This window comes from Camelina sativa, unplaced genomic scaffold (genome assembly GCF_000633955.1).
Source record: "Camelina sativa cultivar DH55 unplaced genomic scaffold, Cs unpScaffold00717, whole genome shotgun sequence".
Lineage (NCBI taxonomy): Eukaryota > Viridiplantae > Streptophyta > Magnoliopsida > Brassicales > Brassicaceae > Camelina > Camelina sativa.
The window spans coordinates 5,742-19,769 of record NW_010921847.1 but is presented as its reverse complement, the minus strand read 5'-3'; the positions used below and the strand labels follow the sequence as shown (position 1 = coordinate 19,769).

General features: G+C 40.4%; 2 pseudogenes; both read left to right on the top strand.

The window, feature by feature from the left end:
* Positions 1-4,059: 4,059 nt before the first annotated feature.
* LOC109131605 lies at positions 4,060-4,954 on the top strand (annotated as a pseudogene).
* Positions 4,955-5,734: 780 nt separating this feature from the next.
* On the top strand, positions 5,735-8,004 carry LOC104773885 (annotated as a pseudogene).
* Positions 8,005-14,028: the final 6,024 nt, after the last annotated feature.

Genomic DNA, 14,028 nt, shown 5'->3' with positions numbered 1-14,028 from the left:
GCTGTAGCCAAGAAAGACCTTCCTAAGATGAGAGGATCTTTAGGCTCTATATCATACTTCAGCACCACAAAGTCAGTGGGAATCATGAAGTTGCCAACCTTTACTGGAATATCCTCTAGAACACCTTCAGGAATTCTTCGGGAGCGATCAGCTAGGATTAGAGAAATCTGAGTTGGCTTGAATTCTGTCATCCCAAGTCTCACAGCAACAGAATGTGGCATCAAGTTGATGCTAGAACCAAGGTCACAAAGTGAGTGTGCAAACCTTCCTGTAGAGATAGAGCAATCAAGAACAAAGCTTCCAGGATCTGGTAACTTCTTAGCAGTCTTACATTGAATGATTGCACTCACTTCCTTAGAGACAACCACCTCCTGCTTCTTCTCTTTCTTCCTCTGTACAGGCTGGTTCAACAGAATTGCACTGACATCTTTTGTAAGAAGTGCTCCTTCTTCAGGGCTCAAACCATTGGATACCATTCTCCTCACATACCGCTTAAGAGGTGGTGAAAGCTTTACTGCATCAATTAAAGGCATCTCAATCATTACCTTGTCCATCATTGCTTTGCATCTAGCTTCCTCCATCTCTTGCTTAGACTTTCTTGGCTTGGGAAAAGGAACCTTAGGCTTGTAGACCCTTTCAACTGTTGGAACCTGAGATTTCGCAGCTTCTGGTTCCGTCTGAGAAGAGTGTCGATCGACACCCAGGTGGTGTCGATCGATGCCATCATCTGGATCCGACAGATTGGCCGATTTTTCTCCTTGTTCTGCAGAAAACATTTCACCATCATCTTCATCTCTCACTGATATGGCATTGCAAGCATGTCTGGGGTTTGACTCAGTTCTTGCTGGAAGATAATTCTCTTGCCTTTTTACAGACCCAGCAGTCTGTGCAACTTGAACTTCCAGCTTCTTAACATGAACATTTAATGCTTCTATCTTCCCATTCAGCTCAGTGTAGACATTGTCAATCTTTCCATTGAATGTCACTGTCAGATTCTCTTGTCCCTGAAGAATCTGCTCGAGCATGGCTTCCATTCTACTCTCAGAAGAAGTCTGTGGAGGCGGAGACTGATAGGATGAGTTCCCATAAGTCCTTGTGAAGTTGCTCCCTTATTGCTGCTTCTGGTAGTCCGGTTTGGGAATGTAGCCTGAAGAGTTCCCACTGTAAGGCCTGTGGCCTTGCTGATTGCCAAATCTCTGACCTTGATTGCCATATACAAAGTTGACATCTGCTTCTTCATTCCCAGTCTCAGGTTGTGGCTCAAATGATTCAACTTCAGCAGCAAAGTGAACTGATTTCTTACCAACCAGGAGATTATGAACTGAATCAAGCTTAGCATTAACAGAAGCTAGCTGGTTTGCATCAAATCCTCCATGCAATCTCTTCCTTTCAGCATCTGCTCTCTTAGTACTATTGCTAGCAGCTAAGTTCTCAATCAACAATTCAGCATCTTCTGGCATTCTTGTCTTGAAATTTCCATGACTTGCAGCATCTAAAGCCAACTGATACTCCCAGTCACACCCTCTGAAGAAGATACTTAGCAGTTGAACTCTTGAGAAACCATGGTGTGGACAGTCCCTTTGGTAAGCCTTGAATCTCACCCAAGCTGCTTTGAAAGCTTCATCTGGTCTCTGCTTGAAGGAAGACAGCTTGACTCTCAACTCATCTGACATTGCATCATCATAGAAGTGGTTGAGAAAGGCCACCTTGACATCACGCCAGCTTGTCAATGATCCAGGAGGCAGCTGTTTCAACCACTGAGATGCCTCTCCTGCAAGTGAGTAAGGGAAAAGTTTGCAGAAGATGTAGTCCTCAGTTACCCCATTAGCCTTGATGCTAGTCACCAGATCCTCAAAATGCTCAATGTGATCCAAAGGCTTCTCATTGGGCAAAGCAGAGAAAGGTCTCTGCCCAACTAGTTGAAAGTATGCAGGTTTCAACTCAAAATCATTCCTCTGAAAAGGGGGAGGAACAATAGCAGACCGGTTCTCATACACCAGATCAGCCCGATTGTAGTCAGCAATGGTCCTGATCAGATCCCGGTTGTTCTCCTGTCGTCGAACAGGGTTCTGTACGTGGTTGGCAGCTCCACGCACGTCTGCAGGTGGGTGTCGATCGATGCCACCTGGTTGGTGTCGATCGACACCAAGATCCGGATCAGCCTGCTCGTTGACAACAGCCTGACCTCCAACGACACCACCTTGCTGGTTCACAACAGCCTGCTCGTTGACAACAGGTTCAGGAATCACGTTTCCTTCTGCATCAAGCTTTTGGCCATGCTCATTGCGCAAGTGGCCCTCTTGATCCCTCAAAACACCAGCCTCATCACGCATCAGAATGATCGTATTAACCATCTTCAGAGATTTAGCTGCCTTTCTGTTCTCACGTTCAAGCTTTCCCAACTCTTTGTTTGACAAATTCACAGTAGGACCCGACTTGTTGTTCCTTGTGTGAGGTTTAGGAGGCATGCACCTGAAACACCAAAGAGAAGAAAAAAAGACAAAAACGTGTAAGTAGAAAATAAAAGAAAAATTTAGACGAAATTAAAAACTTAAATCTAATGGTAGAATCAGAGAGTCCCCGGCAACGGCGCCAAAATTTGATATGCTCAAATTAATCCCTAGAGCTACTCTCTCAAACAAGAGATCAATTGCAGTACTTAGGGGTCGAATCCACAGAGACTCAAGATCAAACACAATAGATTGTAAAGTTTTGTAAATTACGCTAAACAAGTTAAATTGAATTAAAATAAAGCAATGCAAATATTTAAATAAAAGTGATGTGAATTCAGAAAATCAAAAGAGCTAAGCCTAGGGAATTTCTCAGGAAATTATGAAATATTAAATCAGATAAATTAATTAAGGTTCATGCAATAAAATCAGATCTAGAACTCTAAACTTTTGGTAAATTAAATCAGTTCTCACTGCAAATAATATCTAAATTTAAAACCAGAAAATCCAAATCTCTTTGTAAAATTCCAAGTAATAAATCAGCTTTAAAAACAGGTTTAGATAAGTTCACAGAATTATTAATTCAAATCTCTTTGTAATAAACAATTCTGCTCATCAATGGTTTAATCAGGAAAACAATTATATTCTCATATCAATTTATTTCCCTAAGATAACAATTCTAGGTGATCAATCAAGAACTATTGTGAAGAACAACCAAAGATGAAGATCATAAAAGATTAAGAACCCTAAAAATCTCAGATCTAATAAATCATAAAAACCCTATGAAAAACCCTAAACCTAACAAGCAAATTACTCAGACATGATCAAAGAAGAACAAATCATAATTCTGAATAACATGAATAGATATTAAAAGTAAAAGAAAGAGTTTAGAAATTCTTCTCTACAAAGCAGATCAGATCTCTCCCAAAAAGCTCTCAATATCTCTCTCTCAAAAACTGCTAGAAAATAACTTAAGGGTTTGGAAAATCTAAAAACACTATTTATATGTCCTAAAACACGTCAGGGACTTATGTTGCAAATATGGAAAACTTTGGGGCAACTTTTGTAAAACTTCCAATTTTTGGGTCTTGAGTCGGCAGAAAGGGGTGTCGACCGATGCTCTTAAGTGGTGTCGATCGACACTCTTGTCTTGATCCGAGATTTCTGCTCCAAAACGATCCAAATTGCTCCATTTCGCTCCTTTCATGCCAAAATCCTAGAAAACCTGTAAAGACTCAAAAACATCCTGGAAAACACATCAAAAGACTCTAAAAGACTCCTTATATCATGGTTAAAAAACCACAAAAACCATGATATATCAGGGGTGTTGATTCCCAATAGATTGAGGGAGAGAGATTATAATAATAATAATAAAAGTAATCAGAAATTGAATTCTATTGGATTATAATTTTATGGAAAACAGATTACTAATATTTAATTGGAAATAAATAAGAAAGCAATTATCAAATGATTTAATTTACTTTGACTGCAAGACATTACGTTTTCAAAAGCAGAATGCAAAACTAAAACTATTTGAATGCAAAACTTCTCGAAGAATAGTTATTGGCTAACCAAGGAGGCTAACCGTTTCTCTAAAACGGTGAACAGCATGCTGCAGCTTAAACCCACTATCACCAAGTTCCTCAAGTGCGTGGTGGGTGATGGGCGTTCTGGTTCGACTCATGGACTGATTTTGGTCAGCTTATAACGTTCCTTGGAGAGAATGGTCCACGACAACTTCGCATAAGAAAAGATGCGCATGTCACTGATGCTTCGAGAAATGGAGATTGGGTCCTACCGCCAGCTCGATCTGATAACTCTCAAGCGTTCTTGGTTGCTCTAACTGAACTTGCTGCTCCTCTGGATGGCAATGGTTGGGATTCCTACCTCTGGCGTAACGCTGCAGGTATTTACCGCTCTTCTTTCTCTGCTAAAGAGACTTGGGAGCAGCTGAGGACCCATTCCCCTGTTGTCCCTTGGGCCAACGCTATATGGTTTAAAGAACATGTCCCAAGATTCGCCTTCATAACTTGGTTGGCCATCTTGAATCGCTTACCCACGAGAGATAGGCTCAGGAGCTGGGGCTTGAATATTCTCGCCTCTTGTGTCCTGTGCTCGAATGGGGTCGAATCGCATGAGCACCTCTTCTTCTCTTGCCCTTACTCCTCAGATCTCTGGGGATTTTTTGCGGCCAAGTTCTTTCCCAACCCCCTGCCTCTCTTTCAGCTGCACCTGCGTGGATTCTCAATCTCCATCAACCGCACACTGCCAAGGCCATCACCATCGTCAAGCTCCTCTTCCAGACCGTGATTTACCATATCTGGAAGGAGAGAAATGCCCGCATCTTCTCTGCTACCGAGTTCCCCGCCTCATATCTTCGCATCTCTGTGGACCGCACGTTGAGAAGCCGTCTGCTTTCCTTTCCAGGGACGATCTCACATCCTTCCTCTCTCCTTGAAGTCTACTTTCGTTTTGTCTCTTACCCCTATAACTTTTTGTATTAGTCTTTTTCCTCTTGTTCATGTGGTAATGGGTTATTATGTAATCGGTATCTAATTATGTAAACTCTGATATGAAATGAAATCTTCACATTAAGACCAAAAAAAAACTAAAACTAAATCCAAGCTTCAATTTAAATACCGTATGGGAGGAAGAGAAACACAGAAGCTGCATGTTCAGATCCCATTTGTTTGTTTGTTAAAGCAAAAATTTTAATTACCAAGGGATTAAGTTAAAAATTGTGGCTATATTTAATTAACAATAGACAAGTGTCAAATATATAAAACGCCAAATGTCATCGCCTCAAACAAAGTTTAGAATAAACCTTCTCTTATTATATAAGATATTGTTTAAATATTTTCGACAATACTGTACACTCAAAATGACTCTTTTATGAAGCATCATATAACAAATATATATCAAATATTGTAGTTAAACTGTAATATTATAAAAAATAATTTTAATACATATAGTAACAATTACATGTACATTCCATATACAATTGAATAGAAATTTCATTCTTTATTTCAAATTAATAATGCATACATAACCCACGCATCACATGGGCTACTTTCTAGTATATATATATATATATATATATATATATATATTTATTTATATATATATTACCCAACAGCTACCAGTGTGTATAATGGACACTGAAAATTAAAAAGGAAGACCAAGAAGCCAAAATGTTAATATGCTAAGAACTCTTGTGGTCTAAAACTACTTAGCTTGGTTAAGATCATTTTTCTTACTTTTTGCTCTAGTTTTCTGGACAAACGATGCAGCCGATCTTCCATGCGATCCTTCAAAATGACCTTCCAGCTTTTCTTGGTTTGGTGGAAGAGAGAGAATCGTCGCTGGAGGAGAGAAGCGAGGAGCAAAACACGAACAACACGGTTTTTCACATGGCTGGGAAGCTTGGTCACCGAGAACTCGTCTCCAAGATTATTGAGCTCCGACCGTCCCTCCTCTGTTCCCGCAACGCATACGGGGACACACCTTTGTATCTTGCTGCTCTTCTTGGAGACGTAAACATAGTTAGCAGATGCAACACTGGACTGGAACTGTGTTCCGCGCGCAACAACAAAAACCAAACACCTCTCCACTTAGCTTCCCTAAGCATTTTTCATGGTGGCTGCTACACTCATAGAGGAAAAGACGTATTCAGTTGAACTCGATGAACTCAATTTCACCATATCAAGTGGAGCTATTTGTAAGTTTATAGTATATACAGCGCGCTCAACATGTTTTCGTAATCTTGTATGAACTCACTGTCTCACTATTGTGTTGGCCGTTGGGATCACTGTCAGGTATTGTTGGGTTTATACTGGAGAGATTTCCAGAGCTAGCTAGACAAAGAGCTTGGGTTGTCGAAGGCGGCTCTCCATCAACGCTACTGCATCATGCGTGTGACAAAGGTGACATTGAACTGACAAGTATATTGCTAGGGGTCGATCAAAGACTAGGAGAAGCTCTTAACGCCGAAGGTTTATCACCTCTGCATCTGGCAGTCCGAAGAGGCTCGGTTGTAATCCTGGAGGAGTTTGTGCAAAAGGCTCCATTGTGTTTCGAAGCTCTCACGCCGTCAAAAGAGACAGTCTTTCATCTCGCTGCACGAAACAAAACTATAGACGCCTTTGTTTTCATGGCTGAGAGTTTGGGCATTAACAGCAGAGTTCTTATGAATAAAAAAGATCAACATGACAACACTGTCTTACATGTTGCTGCTTCCGTGGCTTGTTGTGCTCCGGTAAGTGGTTTTCTTTGTGATCCCTAGCTCTAGCTCTCTCCTCTCTATTTCAAAAGCACTTTTGAATTTAGTTACAATTTTTTTTGACTAGCCAGATATATACTCTATGTTAGGAATCTAACCTTGACTATAAGATGATACATCATCTAATATACAAGTGATATATTGAATCATCCGGCTCACTTATTGTCAATTTATTTGTTTTGTGTGTGTTGTGTTTCTTCTCACATATTCCTATTGAATAAATTGCAGCTTATAAGTTACATTGTTGGTAAGAAGACAATAAATATCAGAGATAGGAATTTTGGTAAGCAGCTAATAAATATCAGAGATAGGAACAAAATGGGTTATCGAGCTTCTGACCTTGTCCCTCTAGAAGCCAAAGACTTTGAGTTCATATCAAGCTGCCTGATGTGTGACGACACCAAGAATTCAGAAGAACTGGAGTCAAAGAAGGCTGAGAACAATCAAGATTACAGAGGCCACTCTAATTATCCAGTCGATAATACTCATAGACGCTCTCATGAAAGGGAGGTAATACGGTTGCTTGAGCTAATCGGAATAAGCACATCAGAGATAGCAGAGAAAAGAATGAAAAGGAAGAGACATGAGGTTAAAAGGGGTCGTAAGAGTTTGGAACATGAGATGCATATAGAAGCATTACAAAATGCAAGAAACACGATTGCCATAGTGGCGGTCTTGATTGCTTCAGTTTCTTATGCCGGTGGGATAAACCCTCCGGGCGGCGTCTACCAGGATGGGCCGTGGAAAGGGAAATCAACTGTAGGCAATACGGCAGCGTTTAAAGTCTTTGCAATATGTAACAACATGGCACTGTTCATGTCGTTGAGTATTGTTATTCTTCTCGTTAGCATCATACCTTACCAGAGGAAACCCTTGAAGAAATTACTAGTGGCCACGCACAGGATGATGTGGGTTTCTGTAGGGTTCATGGCAACGGCTTATGTTGCGGCATCTTGGGTGACCATACCTCATTTCCCCGGATCACGATGGTTGTTTCCGGCTATTGTCTCCATTGCTGGTGGATCACTGACCGTACTCTTTTCCTATCTAGGAGTTGAGACAATCAGTCATTGGTTTAAGAAGATGCATCGCGTAGGAGGAGGACTATCGGTTTGTTTTATCAAGAAAACCCGTGTCAGAGATATACCTCCCATTACAAGGGCCCGCTCAGATCATACAATGCCTTCCCTTGCAAGGACATCCTCAGACTTGGCCGCCTCCGAAGGATCAGGCTACTTCACCTATTGAATCTTTTGGATAAAGTGTCTAGGGAACGTAAACAAGTACCACCTATGTTGTTTCTGTTGTTTTTAAGACGAATATGAAAGCTTTGAGTTTAATAAAGTATCACTCCCTTTATTAATACCTTAGAAATCTCTCAAACTAAGGTTACAAACTCCAATCTCTCAAGCTCTCTAATCTCACAAAACTCATAGCTTATGTCACAACTCAACATAGCTATTTATATTAAAACACATATCCTAAACCTATTAGAAAAACACCAATATTCAGATAACTCCTAAATATTATTTGAGCTTATCTTCTTTTGAACTTAACTTCTCTAATCACAACTCTATTAGGAAGTCTTCCTCTTCAAGCTTAACCAACATTCTCCCTCTTAAGCTTGAAGTGAGCTTTCTTCACATCTTGAACACCAATAAGATCTCTCATCTCCTTGTGCTTGACCCTTCCTAGTGCCTTAGTTAAAATGTCTGCTTTCTGTTCCTCACCTGGAATGTGCTCCACTGTTATGAACTCCTTTTCAACACACTCTCTAATGAAATGATATCGAGTATGTATATGCTTGCTACGACCGTGAAATACTGGATTCTTCGTGAGAGCAATTGCGGACTGATTGTCGATGCATAAGAGCACCTTCTCACACGGTCGGCCATTGACTTCTCCAAGCAAATCTCTGAGCCATAATGCCTGTCTCGCAGCTTCTGCACCCGCCATAATCTCTGCTTCACACGACGACATGGCGACCGTGTCCTGTTTCTGAGAACACCAAGTTATCGGACTTCCATTGAGATAGAACACATGTCCTGTCGTACATCTTCCATCGTCTAAGTCAGCTTTGTAGCTACTGTCACTATACCCAATGAGTCGTGGTACTCTTGTCGAAGAACGGTTGAATATCAAGCCAAGACCAACCGTGCCCTTTAGATATCGCAGGCACTGTTTCATAGCAACACCATGAGAGTGTCTAGGACTCTGCATATAACGACTAAGAACACCAACAACATATGACAAATCTGGTCTCGTATGAAGCAAATATCTAAAGCATCCGACATTCTTTCTATACCTTGTTGCATCAATCTCAGCTTCTTTCTCAGATTTGCACAATTGTAACCCAGCCTCCATTGGTGTAAGAACAGAGTTGCAGTTCTTCATCCCAGCATCTTCAAGAATCCTTAGTGCATAACGTTTCTGACTCAACACAATGCCACCATCAAACTGCAACACCTCGATTCCCAAGTAATATGTGAGCTTCCCGAGATCGCTCATGTCAAATTTTGTAGACATCTCCCTCTTAAACTCATCAATGATACGCAGACTCGTCCCTGTCACGAACAAATCGTCAACATAAACCGCTATGACCAACAGCTGATCTTTTTCTTCTCTCTTATATACTGACGGTTCCTTGTTGCACTTCTTGAAGTGTAAGCTCATCAAAATCTCATTCAACTTGTTATTCCATGCTCGTGGTGCCTGCCGTAAACCATACAAGGCCTTGTTAAGCTTGTAAACTTTTCCTTCTTGTCCTTTTACTTCAAACCCCTCTGGCTGGGAAACAAACACAGTTTCTTTCAACTCTCCATGAAGAAAAGCTGTCTTCACATCGAGATGATGAATCTCCCATCCATTAGAAGCTGCAAGGTTGATAAGCATTCGTATTGTTTCCAAACGGGCCACTGGTGCAGAAACTTCCTCAAAATCCACACCGTAACGTTGCACATATCCTTTGGCAACCAATCGAGCCTTGTGCTTGTTGATACTACCATCGGAGTTCCGTTTCAGTTTGAAAACCCATTTCAAATCAATTGGTTTAACTCCCATGGGCAAATCAACGAGATTCCAAGTTTGATTCTTCTTGATAGAGATAATTTCATCTTCACATGCGAGTCTCCACTCCTTAGATCCCTTGGCTTCATCGAAACTTAACGGTTCATTGTTTATTGAAAACAGTAATGTTTCTCCTTCTTCCTCAGCTAGTAAGATGTAATCCTCTAAATATTTAGGCTTAACAGTCTCTCTTGTTGACCTTCTTAACGGAATTTCTGTTTGCTCACTGACTGCAACATCATCCTCTGTTTCTCGCTCTGTTTCAGGTATGATCACATCTTCTTTTTCTGGAGAATCTTTGTCAACCTCTTCTGTTTTGGTCCGTACATTAATAATCTCACCTTCTTGTATTCCATGATTCCCTGATGCATGAAAACTTATGCTAAAACTTCCACCACTTTCACGATCTGAATCATTGTACCTCCAGTTCCATCCTTTAGACTCATCGAACACCACATCTCTACTTACCACTATTTTCTTTGACTGTGGCTCAAGGAGTCGATACGCCTTAGACCCTGGTTCGGTTCCAAGATGAACCAACACTCGAGACCTATCCTCTAGTTTTTTTAGATATGGTTTATCTACCTTTGCATAGCAGATGCATCCAAAAATCCGAAGGTGATCAATCCTAGGTGTTTTATTCCTCAACAGCTCATATGGAGTTTTATCCTTCAAGGCTCTAGTGGCTACTCTGTTAAGCACATACGTAGAGTGTCGGACTGCCTCTCCCCACAAATAATTTGGTAAGCACATGTGTTTCATTATACTCCTTGTCATCTCTAGAAGTGTTCTGTTACGTCTTTCAACAACCCCATTCTGTTGTGGGGTGTAAGGTGCGGTAAGATGTCGTTGAATACCAAACTCATCACAGAATGAGTTAAATTCGTGTGATACAAACTCACCTCCTCTGTCAGTTCTAAATGTTTTGATAACAGAACCCGATTCTTGTTCAACAACCTTTTTGAACTTCTTAAACTTCTCAAACGCATTACTCTTTTCTTTTAGTAGAATGATCCACATATATCTCGAGAAATCATCAATAAGAACAAAAATGTACCGGTTTCTAGTAGGTGTACTCGGAGTTATAGGACCGCAGAGGTCTCCATGTATCAATTCAAGTGGCTTTGTTGCTCTATATGTGGTAGCCTGTGGAAATACTTGTCTCGTTTGTTTCCCTAACAAACAAGAGCTGAAAATTTCTTTAGTAAAGACAACCTGAGGTACTCCTTGGACCAATTGTTTTTCAAACATAGATTTGATGGTGTTGGTATTGATGTGTCCCAATCTAGCGTGCCATCTGCTCGACTCGCTAATACTTGTTAAATGCAGAGCTGCAGTCTCTCTAACTCCCATATGAACTTTGTATAAACGATTTCTTGATCTTACTGCTTTAGCAAGAAGCTTTCCTCTGTAATCTCGCATTGTCAGATGATCTCCTCTCATTCGAATATCACATCCTGACTCTGTAGCCTGTCCTAGGCTAATAATGTTACTCTTAAGGTCTGGGATATAATAAACATCCTTCATCACTCTAGCTTCACCATTCATGTCAGTAAAAACAATTGAACCTTTCCCTTTAATATCAACACGAGAGTCATCACCGAATCTTACTTTGCCTGTTATAGAAGTATCAATCTTGTTGAAATACCTCCGATCACCTGTCATATGGTTGCTCGCTCCGTTATCAAGATACCAGACATCTTCCTCATTAGTCTTCTGCTCGTATTTGCTTGGTATGACCTTTTTCTCGTTCAAATAAACTACTTCATGCATCATAAGCTCATCCGCTTCAAGAGTCTCATCAGTGTTGTTCTGCTCTTGAACTTCTTGCAGTTTCAAAAGTCGATCAGGGCAACTAGATGCAAAGTGACCCATCTTGTCACACCGAAAGCAAGTAATCTTAGTCAAATCAAACACTCTTGACTGATCTCTTCCATTGTTAAAGCGTCCGCGACCTCTTCCTCTTGAGAAAAATCGGTTTCCTCGTCCTCTTCCTCTGTATTCACCTCCATTATATTCTCGGTTTTGATTGTATTCTCTGTTTTGATTCTCCATGTTTGATGAATACATTAACTTGTTCTGGCTTTCATGTGCTTCTTCTTCTGCTTCTTCATGTATACGCTCTTCATAGGTTTTCAGTCGACCTATGATATCTTCAAACGTGGTAGTATTGAGGTCTAAAACCTGCTCAAGGGACGCCACTATTTGTATAAACTTTATCCGAGGAAGACTCTTCAAGAATTTCTTAACAAGTTTTGATTCTTCAATACTTGCTCCTAACGCAGCTGACTTTAAAGAGTTTATGAACTCTAAGACAGATTCTCATCCGCATAGACCACACAATATAATTTGTTGAATTCAGCATGGGACATTGAATCGAAGAAGGTCCCCCTCCTTGTGGTTTTTCTGGAACCACAGCAACCTCACTCATAACTTCTTCTCTTTAGGATCTCTGTCAAGCTCTGATACCAAGTGTTGTTTTTAAGACGAATATGAAAGCTTTGAGTTTAATAAAGTATCACTCCCTTTATTAATACCTTAGAAATCTCTCAAACTAAGGTTACAAACTCCAATCTCTCAAGCTCTCTAATCTCACAAAACTCATAGCTTATGTCACAACTCAACATAGCTATTTATATTAAAACACATATCATAAACCTATTAGGAAAACACCAATATTCAGATAACTCCTAAATATTATTTGAGCTTATCTTCTTTTGAACTTAACTTCTCTAATCACAACTCTATTAGGAAGTCTTCCTCTTCAAGCTTAACCAACAGTTTCTTTTAAGAGTGAAAGTCCAAAGAATATTGTCATATATAAATGATGTTTAAAATGACTAGTGTTAATCTTTTTGCTTGTTTTTTGAAATAGTTTATAGAAAGCTTGTATATTCATGTGGATGTAGAATAATATTTATACAAGTAGAGATGTGTAGAGATAGAGATAGAGCTAAATCCTAATGAGATAAGGACTAGAGAAGCTAAGTAGATGAGATGTAGAAAGATGTAGTATTATCTAAATCTATGTATAAGTTACCTTGATACCCTCCCGCAAGCTGGCAGTGTGAGGTCCGAATACCCAGCTTGGAAAGCAAGTCATCAAACTGTGGTCCAGGAGGAGCCTTAGTCAGAATATCGGCGAGCTGAGTCCTGGAAGAGACATGTTCCAATGCAATTAGCTTGTCTTGGACGGCATCACAAACCTGATTGCAGTTGGACTCGATATATTTTGTCCGTTCGTGGAAGACCGGATTTTTTGCGATATAAATGGCTGAGTTGCTATCGCAAAATAAATGCATAAGCCCGGGATGTGATACACAAAGGGATTCTGCGAGCTCCTTAAACCATTTGAGCTCACAAAGAGTGTCGAACATAGCGCGATATTCAGCCTCGACAGAAGAACGAGAGACTGTTATCTGCTTCTTTGTTTTCCAATGTATCGGAAAGTCACCAATAAAAATAATGTAAGCACTGAGAGAACGTCGAGTGAGAGGACAAGCTGAGTAGTCAGAGTCACAAAAGGCAGAGACACAAAGATTAGGACTAGAACTCAGCAAAATGCCCTGACCAGGACAACCTTGGAGGTGACAGACAACGTGAAGAGCAGCCTCCTAATGTGCATGTAGTGGTTTGTGCATAAATGAAGCCAAAAGCTGAATAATGTAGCCAAGTTCAGGACGAGTGTTAGCAAGGTAGATGAGGCGACCGACGAAGCGACGACATTGAGGAACATCAGCGGAAGGACCGGTGGCAACTGCAAGACCATGATTCAATTCAACGGGCGTTAGAGCTAGCTTGCAGCCTAAGAGACCAGTTTCGGCAATAATATTTGCGCTACGAGAGAAAGAAACCAGCCTCACTTTGCGCCACCTCAATGCCAAGAAGATATTTAAGTTTGCCGAGATCTTTCATATGGAAACACTTATGAAGATAATCTTTAAATTGCTGGTGAGCCATAGTATCATTGCACACAATAACGAAGTCATCAACGTACACCAAAATATGAATGCAAACGGTTCCCCGGACCTTAGAAAACTGTAGAAACTGAGTTTCACACAATGAATTTGTTTGAATGGGGAACAAATTCACTTAAGCTTTCTCTCTAAGAATCAGATTAAAACTAGAAATTAAAAAGGGGTTATGATTTCTTGAAGAAGAAGGTAGGGTTTCTCTCAAGAACAATGAAGAATTAGGGTTTTTGTATTAATTGCTGGATACTTTACACAGGGA